The sequence below is a fragment of the Pimephales promelas genome, chromosome 12 (genome assembly GCF_988280905.1).
Source record: "Pimephales promelas chromosome 12, fPimPro1.hap1.1, whole genome shotgun sequence".
Lineage (NCBI taxonomy): Eukaryota > Metazoa > Chordata > Actinopteri > Cypriniformes > Leuciscidae > Pimephales > Pimephales promelas.
The window spans coordinates 10,182,190-10,195,252 of NC_142780.1; the positions used below are offsets into that span (position 1 = coordinate 10,182,190).

The 13,063-nt window shown below is 39.5% G+C and overlaps 1 protein-coding gene across 3 annotated transcripts in view; it reads right to left on the reverse strand.

The window, feature by feature from the left end:
- enpp2 (ectonucleotide pyrophosphatase/phosphodiesterase 2) overlaps positions 1-13,063 on the reverse strand; it is a 55,908-nt gene that overhangs the window by 5,873 nt on the left and 36,972 nt on the right. The window lies entirely within an intron of this gene.

Below are 13,063 nucleotides of genomic sequence, written 5' to 3' on the forward strand. Positions count from 1 at the left end.
GGTAAAAATACCATCTTATGTACGCACACACAATAATTGGATCCTCCTCCTCCTCGTATGTGCGGCAGAGGAGGACGACCCCTTCAGCCACCATGGGCCCAGTGATGAAGCCCACTACGCAACTAGATCCCTAGCCTGAGCCAGGCACAGACCCAACACTAGAGCCCACTCCAACAATGGAGCCAGAGCCAGCCACCGGATCTGGCCACAATATCTGTCCCAAGACCGGATCTTACTGTCAGGTCAGCCCAAGAAACCTCGCCTACTGCTCAGACCATTCCTGAGCCAGAAGCAGAGGTTCCAGACTCATGACTTCACCTCGGCCTATAAGCCTGTTGGCTCCGTCTTGGCCGTGCGTTCCTTCAGCTCTACCGTGATTCATCATCCATGTGGCTCCATTGGGCTCATTCGATCCTCCGTCTTCACCTTGGTTCCTTGTTGTTCTAGTTATATTGCGGACTTCAGAGCCTCCGGCTGCTCCTCAGGCCTTTACACTATTGGTTCCACCGGGTTACTCGTTCCCTCCGGCCCCACCTTTGTCCTCACTCCCTCTGGCGTCACCTCAGTCTGCCAAGCCCCCGGCTCCACCTCGGCCTCGGACTTTCAGGCCTTCAGTCTCGCCCTGGACAGTCATCCTTTTGGTCTCTGGTCTCGGTCATCACCTCTTTTGGCTCTGCCAGTCAGGCTGTCCCCAGGCTAAGCCGCTTTAAAGAGCCCCTATCATAGTATTTGAAATGTTCCTATTTTTGTTTTAGGAGTTCCCAAAAACTTTTACGTGCATTCAAGGATAGAAAACACTTTGTCTTTTAATATGCATTTATTTTTAACTGATTTGCTCAACGACTCCCAAATGATTCGTTCGACGATTCATTTTCCCAAACATCTTCTTTGAGTGACGCGAATCTGCGGCGATTGGTCAAATGACCCAGTCAGTTGTTATTGGTAAACTGTAGGCAGAGACTGTCGGCAACGGAACGCCCATAACCAGGATTATAGCTTGTCAAGTGTTGTCAAGTGGTCCCTTACTCGCGTCTCCGTAAAGAGCAAGCTTTCCCGGCGAAACTCACATTGCGGGGCTTTTGAGGGGCACTGCTTATTATATAGAGTGAAGTCATATTTGGCTAAGTCATTAGGAGGTAATTGCCATTTTTCAATGAATGTTTGGTGAATATCATAACTTTACCCCGCTTAGAAGCTGCGCGGAGTGTACACAACACACACAACACAATATAACTATATTGTGCATGCTATAGAAAACATAACAAACATTATTAATATTACTTACAGATTGTGATTCGGAGGAGGACGAACCTGATCCATATACACTGGATTGCAAATACTACTCGTTGCAAATATGAACACTGACCACTGATTCTTCACATGCTCGTCCCTGGACAATGGAAACAAGTGGCTGAACTGTCTTTGCAATGTAGAACACAGCGTCTTCTCGACATGATGTGATTCAGCTGAAGTATTTGCATGTGTTCTAGACGTCACTTCAAGTCTGCGCACGCAGTTGTTGGGAGCGGCCAATGACCTCTCTACGTCACGATATAACAGCTAATGACTCGTTTCAAAAACAATTCATTTCATAGACTCAGAGTCGACTCTCACTTTTGAAAGACAATAACTTTATATACGGTGCACTTTCAGATATAAATCTTTGCAGGATGTTTTCATTCCCTTAGAGCTATATTCCACACTACATGAACAGTCATTTTCAAAAATCCATGATAGGTGCTCTTTAAGGCACACCTCCAAGGTTCGCAAAGTAGTTGGAAAGGAGACCAGGGCCCTTTTTATAGATAGATGTTAATGAAGAAGAGGTTTCACCACACTGAATAAACTGCTGTTGTGGGGAATTTTAATCTCACATGTATTAATTGTTCTCCCATATCAAGAGTGGAGCTAGGCACCAGAGGACCGGCCGGGTCAGGGGTCATCTTAGACTGGGAGTGGTTGAGGGGGTTAGTAAATCTAACCTGGCATCATGAATCCTATAACTTTGTGGAAATTTACAGAGAAGGCTCGGCTTGCAGTATAACCTTGGGGAGGGCTATTTAGTCTTCACCCCGGCCTGTGTTCTGGGCGTCACTCCACTTCGCAGTAATCTGTGTTGGTGACTGAGCCTTATTGTTCTTGCAAGACTAATAAACTTTTTCCTTTTATCAATTTGACTCAGAGTATCTCTTACGAAGTGATGTCTGTTTATTGAATTTTTGCCTTAACAATTGGTGTCAGAAGTGGGATTCCTTGGAAGTGCCTTCTGGACCTGAGAGCGGATGGTGTTTGGCCACCTGGACTGAGCAGTTCCAGCTCTACCTCGTAAGCTTGAGAGAGAGGGGCCGACCACTATCAGGCCCAGGAGAGGCTCCACTCGAATCAAAAAGAACCCGAGGCACAGAGAAAAGACATCCTGGCAAGACACAGCTAAATTCGTTTTATATTGGGTATATAATTGAGAGGAACTGTACTGGCTGGGGTCTATTTCGGTGGTTGCGAATAAGAGAGTTGTCCAAAATTAATTGAGACCTGTTGACAGGTCAAGAGATTTCACATGGACACTGAGTTTTCGTAAATTGCGAATAAGAGAGTAGTCCAAAATTAATTGAGACCTGTTGGCAGGTCAAGAGATTTCATATGGACACTGAGTTTTCGTAAATCTGAAATTAGGAACTGTACTAGCTGGGGTCTATTTCGGGGTGCGAATAAGAGAGTAGTCCAAAATTAATTGAGACCTGTTGGCAGGTCAAGAGATTTCACATGGACACTGAGTTTTCGTAAATCTGAAAATAATTGACATTTGTCAGATCAAGAGATTTCGCCCAGATTACGGTCCAAAATCACTTGAGGGCTGAAAGCAGGTCAAGAGATTTCAGGTGGACTTTAATCTGTGGGGTAATTGAGATCGTGCAGCGGGGTCAAGAAATTTCCAGTAGATAAAGCGCTGGTAGTGCACCTTGGCCGATCTTGGGTTAAGAGATCGGATCTGTTGGAGACGTCCGACAGATTATTAGACGCGTCAACGGAAAATCCATGGGGGAAATAGAAACAGCCAGTATGGGGAAATCTCAGAGCAAGCTTGCCAGATATGATAGACCGGTGTTTTGCCAAATGAGAAAACATTATGGGCAGAAATGTGTGGATATAGAAAAATTGATAAAGTATCATGATTTTCCCAGTGAGGGAACACTGAGTGCTACCAGACTAAAGTAGTGAAGGAATCAGTGGTACAGGGCAGCGAAAAGCAAACAGGCTGTTGTGGCTGCATTCATCATGAATGTAAAAATGTGAATAGACAGTGGACATTTGGCTTGAGGAAGCTGGTAGAGAGAAAAGAAAATTCTGAAAGAATTCATGGAACTATTTACTGTATGAGCGACTGTTAAGTCAGGTTAAGTTGAACTTATATGAAAATAAGTTTCAGATAAAACAATAAGGCATTGAGTATGATTAACAGTTATATAAAGATAAGGAATGTTTCATTAAGCAGAATGGGGAACAATTTTATATTTTAGTGGTAAAATAATGATTGAAATTATGTTTAATTTTGGTTTGACAACCATTGGTTGAACCTAAAGGGTCCAGCTATGCTGGGAGTACAGTGACAGTGTTTGCTTAATCAGCCCGGCTTCCGGATGTTAGATATGTACTTGTTCTGTAATTAGTGTTGTTGATGGTAATACCAAATTAGTAAAATGTAAAGACAGCTATGTCCAAAGATTCTGGAAATCAGTAAGGATGATTGACATTGAAATAAGCTACTGTTTTATAAAATTTTGATAATTTGGGTCAGGGATAATTTCCCAGGACAAGTGACCAAAGTAGTCAAGAAACTTTGTGAAAACAACTTAGAATATTTTGAGCATTTTGATGCGGCTTATGAAAATTAATGATCTGTCAATAATAATGATGAAGATTATGATTGGGCTATTGATTAAATCCGCCACTGGTGGACTGTAAAGGAACACAGAGAACTGCTTATCAGTGGCTCTGTGTGCATTCCTGAATGGGACACACACTGCTACAAGTGTGTGCAGTAAGTTGGAGCTGGCAGAGAATGTTTTAATTGTGGTCAGCAGGATCATTTAACACGAATAGGCCTACAGTTTGATGTAAAATGAATGACTCCAACAGATGTGAGTTGCAAAATATATCAAAGTAACTAAAAGGATGATTGTGTTTTAATCAAACATTTTAAAAAGTTTTTAGATGATATAGAGAGACTAATCGCACAGATGATTTACAATAACTGCAAAAGTATCACAAGCAGAGTGCTTGCCTCATCAAAGTTAGTGTGAATCCTAATTGGAGATTGAGAAACTCCAAGAGAAAACTTAAGTCAAATAGTAAACTATGGTAGAGAACTTGACGATTAAAATTGAGATTGGGAAATGAGAAACGTTATTGAGAACTAGAATAATTCTTTTTATTTAAGAACAAATAAACAGAAGCAGTACTTTATTAGCAGTTGTTGAATGCTGATTAAACAAACAACTTGAGAAGTTGACCATGAAAGAACTAGAAGCTGATGTTTAGCTTTCAAAAGATAAGTTTATTTTGAGGCTGTTATGAAACAGTTTGCTTATCTGAATCTGGTGTGTGCTGTGGCTGCAAAACTGCCAGTGCAACTCAATCTGAGAGGAAATTAGTAAATTCCCTGATGTTTATGAGCGTGCAGTACCAGTCCTGAATTCCTCAGTCTCTCTCTCATTCAATGTCAGCTAGAAGCTGTTATCTGAGCCTGTGTCATTAGTGATAATAAGCTATTTGTATTAAAACACAGTGTTTCAGTTGAAGATCATAGACACAGAGATGTTAAGAGAAATCATTGCCATTTAGAGGCAATTTGTATTTTAAATGTTTTAAAAGTAAACCTGAAGGACTTTCAAGAAGTCATTAAAATAATAATAGACGAAACGAAGATACATCTTTGACTAGGTTGTTTGTGAACCAATAACTTATTTGTCTGAAGATCTTAGTCCCCACCATGAAACGGGGGCGGGGACGATGGCTCCGCCTACAGATGAAGTGCACTGAATGTACGGTTGTGATCTAAATCCACTGAGTAGCTAGTTGCTGCTTTTAAGATGGTTAATGGATTTAAGTGATTGAATACTGTTGTTATTAACCTGTCTCCCTGTGTTACAACTATTAGGCAATCCAAATGGCCCTGGTGACTCTTGAATATTTTTCCTAAGCTCCAGAAACAACAGATTTTGTTGAAGAAAACGGTTTTGTAAAATGGCGGTTACCATGTGTGCACGAGTGGCAACTCAGAGACGGGTAATGATCCTCTTTTGGCCAGCGGGGGACGACCTAAGGCAGGGGGTCACGCAGACACTGGGCATCTCCTGATGGAGGTGTTTATGTGAGGTTGGGTATGAGAGTGGACGGGTGTCTGCGAGGCCAACAGCATCCTGTATCGTTAGGGGGGATGGAGCTGTGAGGAGTCACGGCAGTCTGCCCCAGAAAACGTAAGTGCCTCTATCCCACTCACCAGAAACCGCATTCACTGCATGGCTTGCTTCTCATTGTGACAAGCTCTATGTATGCCAGGGGACCACACCCTGATGGAGATTGTAGATAAAGAGCTAACAGGAAGTGGGCTTTCGGGGTTCAGTCAGGGCCATGAAGTGATTCCCATTTGTTGTTGTGGAGACAGTAACACAACTTTTGGATGTCGGTTGCCTTATGGGCAAGGAAAATTATAGTGTTGATTTAGAACTAATATGTCTAACATAATTTTGACTCCTGGAGGTCGTTAGACATGGTGGTGATTAAAGATGAAGACAGCTTTTGTAGATTTAAGAAGAGTCTAGATAACAAAGGTGAATGGTCAAAGGATACTGTAATGTTGTCTAAGTTACAGTCTTAGAAGGCTTTGAAAAGATTATTTTGTTATAGTGAGAGAGACTTGAGTGGAGGAAGGGAACTGTGTCTGTCTTTCTGTTATTGGCAAACTGAAGCAAAATAATGATAATGAACCAAAACAACCAGCTGACCTTGTTAAATTCGAATGAATAATGAACAGACATGCATTGAAAGATGGTTTAGAAACCATGTAAAATTAGGTAAAGGTTACAAGAAAATATGAAGTTTAAAATCTTATTCGAAAGATTTGAATATGAAAATATGAGCAGTTCATAGTCAGGTATGAGTGTGTGTGTGTGTGTGTGTGTGTGTGTGTGTGTGTGTGTGTGTGTGTGTGTGTGTGTGTGTGTGTGTGTGTGTGTGTGTGTGTGTGTGTTTAATAGTGAAAGCATTTTATGCTTTTGTGAGTTTTATCATCACAGATGCGCCAAGGCAAATGACAAACTTTAAAGGAAAATTAAAAATAAAAATAATCCAAGGTTTTTATTTAACACCGTGGCTAGACTAACAAATAAACAGACATCACCAGAGCAAAATATACCGTTACAGTTTAGTAGTAATGATTTTATGAATTACTTCAATGCGAAAATAGAAAGCATCCGAAACACAATTATAAATGTACAATCCTCCATGGTGTCTTACGATTCAGCTTCAACTATGGCCCCTCTAGAACAACTACACCGCTTTACAACGATAGGACAGGAGGCGCTAAATAAACTTATCATTGCATCTAAACCAACAACATGTTTATTAGATCCAATACCCACTAAACTACTGAAAGAACTATTACCTGTAGTGGAAGAGCCTCTCCTCAATATTATTAACTCGTCTTTATCTTTAGGTCATGTTCCAAAAATATTCAAGCTGGCAGTAATAAAACCTCTCATTAAGAAACCGCAATTAGATCCAAATAACTTGGCAAATTACAGACCCATTTCAAATCTTCCATTTATGTCCAAAATACTAGAAAAAGTAGTGTCCGCTCAATTGTGCTCTTTTTTGCAAGAAAATGATATCTATGAAAAATTCCAGTCAGGATTCAGACCGCATCATAGTACAGAAACTGCGCTAGTTAAAATTACAAATGATTTACTTTTAGCTTCTGACCAAGGCTGTATCTCAATACTAGTCCTACTTGATCTTAGCGCTGCGTTCGACACTATAGATCATAAAATACTCTTGGATCGACTACAAAACTTCACTGGTGTCCAGGGACAGGCATTAAGCTGGTTTAGATCGTACTTATCGGACTGTTCTCATTTTGTCTGTTTAAATGGGAAAAAATCAAAGATAACGTAAGTAGACTATGGAGTACCGCAAGGATCGGTTTTAGGCCCTCTGCTATTCTCAATATATATGCTGCCACTTGGTAATATTATAAGAAAACATAAAAATTAATTTCCACTGTTACGCTGACGACACTCAATTATATATTTCATCACGACCAGATGAAAACACTAACTCATCTAAAATGACAGGGTGTCTCAAAGATATAAAATGCTGGATGACGCGTAATTTCATGCTATTAAATTCAGATAAAACGGAGGTATTACTTACTGGTCCAAAAAACTACTCACAAAACCTCTCACAATACAACTTTAATATAGACGGATGTCCTGTTACTTTATCCACTACAGTAAAAGACCTGGGTGTTATACTAGACCACAACTTGTCGTTTGAAAATCATATTTCATATGTTACAAGAACAGCCTTTTTCCACCTTAGAAACATTGCTAAGCTACGTAACATGCTATCTATCTCTGATGCAGAAAAATTAGTTCACGCATTCATGACCTCGAGACTAGATTACTGTAATGCTTTATTAGCTGGTTGTCCTGCATCCTCAATAAACAAGCTACAGTTAGTACAAAATGCAGCTGCTAGAGTTCTTACTAGGTCAAGAAAATATGATCATATAACACCGATTTTATCATCTCTACACTGGTTACCTATTAAGTTCCGCATCAACTACAAAATACTACTACTGACCTATAAAGCCCTAAATGGTTTAGCTCCTATGTACTTAACGGACCTTCTTTCGCCCTACAATCCACCACGTTCCTTAAGATCACTAAATTCAAGGCTTCTGGTCATTCCTAGGATATCGAAGTCTATACCGAAGGAGGGAGGGCGTTCTCGCATTTCAGCTCCAAAACTCTGGAATAGCCTTCCCGATATGGTCCGAGCCTCTGACTAGCTCACACAGTTTAAAACTAGATTAAAGACGCTTCTCTTTAGTCAAGCATTCACATAATGCTTACCTTTTAGTCCTCTGTTATGCCATACGGAACCGTTTGCCACTGAAACTGCTTAACGCACCAGTGGGGCTCGACAGCCTTTTAGACAAACGGGTCGGCGCGTATGGTTGGGTTGCGGAGAGTTCAGGTTATGGAGAGTTTGTGAGTTATTACGGAAATCATTATGAACATCAGCTATGCTAATTATTTCCCATCTGCCTTTCTGCTGTTATCTCGGGACGCTTGTCCCGAGAAAAATGGCGTTCGTCAGGTCCAGTTTTGTGTCCAGCCTCTCACGGGGATTTTGGATGCCCCAACGCCTGTGATGAGACGACTCAACGCCTGTGATGAGACGACTCAACGCCTGCGATATGTTATGGCGCCGTTTGATTCATAAACAATATTTATATTTAATATTTATATTTAAACAATATGAATGTAAGCCAGAGGAGAACTGGCCCCCGACTGAGCCTGGGTTCTCCCAAGGTTTTTTCTTCATCCAATCTGATGGAGTTTTGGTTCTTTACCACTGTCGCCTTGCTTTTGGCTTGCTTTGAGCTTGCTCAGTTGGGATTATTTAGTGTTTAGCAAGGTTGTTGACCCTGTGTTGTGCTACTTTCATGTTATCAGTGTGAAGCTGCTTTGATACAATCTGTATTGTGAAAAGCGCTATATAAATAAATGTGACTTGACTTGACTTGAAAATTCTGACGAGCTTTAAGTTGATTGGTCATCAAGCTCTGTCTAGTAGTAATAGTTTTGTCATTCATGATGTAGTTTTAAATTGAAATTGTGAATTCGTTGATGGACGTCTGTCAGGGGTTGAGATCAACGAAAAGGGTGTAGATTTGACGGCAACAACAAAGAAAAAATGGCTAAGTTAATATCGAATTATTAAGAGAGTCCTTAACAATTATCAACAGAGGGGGACATGTTTGACTGACATAGACTAAGTCTGTACAGCACGACCTGGGGCCTGTTTCAAAAAGGAGGTTAAGTGAAAACTCTGAGTATGTTAACCCTGAAATGAGGGAAACTCTGGGTTTTCCGTTTCAGAAAGGGGGGTATATCAAACCCGAGAAAGCAGAGTAAGTCAAGCCCGTTTCTGAAAGAGAGGTAACTTATACTCAGAGTCAGTTACCATGGTAACTTACTCTGTGAACCTAACCTGGTCGGGAGCAGGTTTTCTTCAGTAAACCCATAGTTTCTTGCGGTCTCCTCCCCTTTTTTAAAGAGGAAGTGCTGTTTAAACACCAACAATAATACTAAAATGTATTTACACATTCTTTAAGGAATATATATGAAGAGTTCAGATGCAAAAGCCTTTTAAATGCCATTTGAAATTTTCTTCTAGAATGGTCATTTTTATCAAGCTTGTATATTTAAGTTTAGTAATTTCACTTAAATGGCAATTAATAGGTAATCTTCATTGCCATTTAAGTGAAATTACTGAACTTAAATATACAAGTTTGGTAAAAATCATCATTAAAGAGGAAAATTTCAAATGGCACTTAGAGGCTTTTGCATCTGAACTCTTCATATATATATATTGTTTGTCCATGGTTTAATTGACTAAATCTGTTTTGCAGCACTTTGCCAAAAAATAAAAGGATTAAAACATTTGCTAAACTTTTATTTGATTACCACTGTTTTGGATAATATATTTCTATTAAATCATTGAAAAAATTGTAATAAAATTTTAGTTATTCATGATAAAAAATAAGATGTCAATCATAATCATAATCAATTATTGAAGTTAGTTGATATTATGTTTTATTGAACAAATGTTTAATTTATTTAACTGTCATTTTAACTGATGAAAATAATAACCGTAATTTAATAATGCAGTTTATATATTTAACAATTGTTTAATACCATAAACCGTGAAATTTTCTGAGACGGTTCTCATACTGTGAAACTCTCATACGTTACAACCCCACATGGGGGAGTCCCCCACCCCACCCCACCCCAGCTGTTAAACAAGTTACTCAGCAACTTTTACTCATGTTTTAAATTAACTACTTTTTACTTGAGTAGATTTTTTAGACTGGTATTTTTACTTTTACTTAAGTAAAAATGTATCAAAGTAATAGTAGACTACTTTAGGTTGAATAACATTCTTCCAGTTTCACCTCTGATATTATAACAGTTACTCTAAAATAGTTATGAATTATTAACAACAAATGACATCTTCAACGGTGTAGTTAATGTAATAATTACTATCTCTAGAAAGTATTGGTCTACATATTACTAAATCCTATATCAACCTCAACCACTTGATTAATACAAGGAGGAGAGACAAGAAACTGCACTTTTAATGCTTTCAAATTAACAATACAATTGCATGAATTATTCTTGAATTGATCAAAGTGTGTAGAGGGAGAAGGTTATATAAAAATATACCTTTTAAAAATGTATGCTAAATCCACTATTGTTTTATACTGAATTGGTCTATAGTTTATGCAGTAGCCTATTTAATGTAATTGCATCATATTTTATTTTAAATTAAAGAAGAATTAAGAGTAATCCCTTTAATTAAATTACAATATTTAGATTACTTGGAAATTAATTACACCTAACACCTCTTTTTGTCTGGTGCTGTTGCCATGGTGACTCGTAATATCTGCGCTCCATTGATAATGGCTTTTTATAGCTGTGCATGGTGCACGCGCTTAACTCAGAGTCAGTCAACTCAGAGTTGATTGAACTAACTCATTTCAGCTGTTCTGTAACCGAAAACTCAGAGTTTCCCATCTCAGGGTAAGTCAACTCTGAGTTCAAGCTTTAACTCAGAGTTGGTTGAACCTCCTTATTGAAACGGGCCCCTGACCTGATAGAAACAATTGATGACTTTGGAAATGTTTGTAGATAACTGACTTGAGAGACCAAACAACAGGCCTGAAAAGCAGGATTCGCTGTGAGACTCAGGACCGTTGCCCTTCAAAAACTTCGATAAGAAGGTGAGATTGGGCCTTTAAGTAATATTTTTGTTTCAGAGGCAGAGAAAGATGTCTGGGCGAAAATTGGCTGAAGGATGCTGTTTGGGTTTGTGTTGATTGGAGAATTAGATTCATTTAAATTGATGCATGAGCTGGGTCATGCATCAAAAGGGGGATGGTAACAATTGCCAAATATGGGTTTACTGAGGGGTTCAAATTTGCTGAAAGCCATTGCACGGGTGGGGCAATGTTGCTGTCTATAAGTGGGCTGCACACGCTGATAACACAATTTCAGGACTGTTTCAACAGGAGACGCCAGGGCAGAGGCAGCAGCGAAGGCCATGGCAGCACAACAGACAAAGGAAACTACGTGTACTTTACTATCTGAAAATAACCTCGACATTTGTTTTCTCTACAGATCATGCGGACTTTTAAGACAGGACCAGAATATGTCTAATAAAATAATGGCTATGGATGAATTTGGCTAACTACCCTGGCATGGGTTATTAGTGTGGTGGAAAGGTGTCACACCTGCGCAGGGCATAACTAAGATTTTCCTTTTACAGAATCTCAGGATGGATTGCAGCAAACAGAACTGATTCTGTTCCAAATGTATAAACGTTATGTTGAGGACATGAGCAATATGAGTTGAATGTTTTCCAGGGGAAAAGGACCCTGAAAGGTGCAAGAAATGATCCAGTGATAATGTTTCAGGTTGTTGATTCCACAGGTCAAACTAAAAGGGAAGACTGGCCAGACAAGCAGATGAGTTAATAGATGTTGTCACTAACAAGAATAGTTAAGGTCTCTGTTCGCAGGTGAAAACAGGCAAGAAATGGTTCACTCCAGTGGGGGTGCGGTCGTGAATTAAGGGAAACCTTGAAAGGATCAGAAAATGGTTGGAGAATGTGATAACTGGGTCCAAGCCTCTCACCTTAAGACAACACCAACAGGCCTCAACCATCCAATAGAGCATAAAGTGAGGGGTCAAAGGCTAGTGCTAGTAACAGCCTCCCTCCCGATGTGGGAAGACCATTGCGACGGCACGCAAAGTGTCACCCTGGTGAACATGGAACGTCCATGGGGCGAACGAGATGATCAACACACCTGGAGGAACCACCTGCCAACTGATGGTTTAAGTTTAACAGGAGAATCTGTTTCTGTGATGATTTTGATGATTTTGGTTGAATCAAACTAAGTATTGATTTGATTGGTGCAAATATAGGAAATGTATTGATCGATGTGTCTGTACTAGAGATATTAGAGTTCATTTTGAACAACTAATTTGGTTACAGGAAAGGATAAAATTATAAGACTTATCTGGTAAGATTTGTTAACAAGCATTCAATAGGGCTTACTAAATTGAATTAGAAGTGTTGTTTTAACATTCCAGACTACAGTGACAACATAACTGGTGGATTGAACACATGAGACAGGTGGTAAAGGAGCCTGAACATGCTAATGGGGCATGGGTTGGGTGGTTCATGTCTATGTGGGGAGGATGGGTGTACTGGATAATCCAGACGGTACTGCCAATTGTAGCGATAGGACTGCTGCATTTTGGTGTATTTTAATATCATATTGGAACAATTATGGGGTTTTGTTGGTTGTTTTTCTTGCTAATCTATAACCTATTTCTTATATATTTGGAGTGACTAAGGGTCTGATTTTTATCAGGAGTGCAATAACAGTGATTATTCATTTAGCCCGGCTTCAAATAAAATGCTTTACTTGCTTGCTAGACAATTAATGGAGCTTTACTCCGCAAAAACAGCCTTAAGCTTTCTTCTTTTACAAATACTATTTTTTCAACAGATGTTTAAGCAGAGTGGTCATTTATGCGAAAATCAATTGAAGGGTATAAATGTGATGTTGGGCTTAAAATTTGTCTTTGTTTATTATTATGATTATGGGTAAGCTAATGATAAACAGGGGGGAATTGTTGTGGGGAATTTTAATCTCACATGTATTAATTGTTCTCCCTTATCAAGAGTGGAGCTAGGCACCAGAGGA